The 1512-nt window shown below is 44.2% G+C and overlaps 1 pseudogene; it reads left to right on the forward strand.

Moving 5' to 3' along the window:
- The first annotated feature begins 1130 nt into the window (after nt 1-1130).
- Nucleotides 1131-1249, forward strand: LOC143925894 (5S ribosomal RNA; annotated as a pseudogene).
- Nucleotides 1250-1512: the final 263 nt, after the last annotated feature.

Here is a 1512-nt window from a genome sequence, read left to right on the forward strand (position 1 = left end):
AAAATTTAAAAAAAATGGCATGGGGTTCCCCTAAAAAATCCATACCAGGCCCTTCAGGTCTGATATGGATTTTAAGGGGAACTCTGCGCCAATATTTTTTTAAAAATAGCTTGGAGTTCCCCCAAAAATCCACATCAGACCCTTATCCGAGCACGTCACCTGGCAGGCTGCAGAAAAAGAGGGGGGATGAGACAGCGCCCCCCTCCTGAACCGTACCAGGCCACATGCCCTCAACATGGGGAGGATGTCCCCATGTTGATGGGGACAAGGGCCTCATTCCCACAACACTTGCCTGGTGGTTGTGGGGGTCTGCGGGCGGGGAGCTTATTGGAATCTGGAAGGCCCCTTTAACAAGAGTTTCAAGAGTTTCCGTCGCCTCATTTTCTCAGATCAAATGTTCATAAGGATCCAGAGAAAAAGAAAATCTTTCTCTCTAGCATTGGACCATATTTTGGCAAAAAGAGTTCATGGTGGCCCCATGTAAGAGCAGAGATTGAGATTTGGTTAAATCCAAATGTGCATTCTAGATCTCAAAAATCTAAAATTCAATTTGCTAAATATAATCTCTCCCTTTCTGCACTTTTCCTCACTCATTAGTAATATTTTCTTTCAAAGTGGAAAATCTTCTTTTTCAGTGTGTAGCTCTGCTTTCCGATCTAGCTGCTACACCTCGAGTATAAGGTTCTGGCTTCTTTTCTAGCCAGATCAAGGGCCCAAAGTATAACGATTATGGTTTACCTAGTCGATCTGTTCTTGTTAGACCAGTCGGTAGCCTGCTTAGACCAAAAGTATGGTCACAACATTCGACTACCTGGAATATCTAGGTCAGATTCTCAACCTAGGAGGAATCTTCTTTAAAACATGAAGAAAATACTTGGGTCTGATCATAGGTACACCCAGAAAAGGGTATTTGTACCCCAGGCAAAGATCAGCAACATAAAGGTCTGATCTAAGTAGTAGAAGCAAGATGTTTTTCTCCTATTCAACTTTGCGTGAGCTTGTCGGAAAAAATGGTGGCATTCGAGGCCGTTCTTTATGCTCAGTCTCATTGTAGATCGCTGCAAAGCAGTATCCTATCGGCTTGAAACAGAGAATACTAACTCTATATTCCCAATGTGTCTGACTCCAAAGCCTAAGGCCACATCACCCTGATAGCGCTCGATTTCGTTCGATCTTGGAGGCTAAGCAGGGTCGGGCCTGGTTAGTAGCCGGATGAAAGACCACCTGGAAATACCAGGTGCTGTAGTCTGAGTGTGCCGGAGCCTCAGTTTATGGTTAACATCCAAAAATCTGCATAGGGGAAAATCCTTCTTTCAGTTACTTGGGAAATAGTATCAACATATGCCAACCCCTTTTTTTGTTTAGGTTGGGGGACAGTCCTGAAAGAGGCAGCTGTCCAGGAGAAGTGGCCTAGATCAGAAATGGCCTTGCCCATTAACATTTAAAAAATTCAGGCAGTCAATCCGTTTATGCCACAGCAATGGCCTATATTAATCACCAAGGGGGCACAAG

This window comes from Lithobates pipiens, unplaced genomic scaffold, assembly GCF_037356315.1.
Source record: "Lithobates pipiens isolate NorthernLeopardFrog02 unplaced genomic scaffold, aLitPip1_a1.2 Scaffold_22, whole genome shotgun sequence".
Lineage (NCBI taxonomy): Eukaryota > Metazoa > Chordata > Amphibia > Anura > Ranidae > Lithobates > Lithobates pipiens.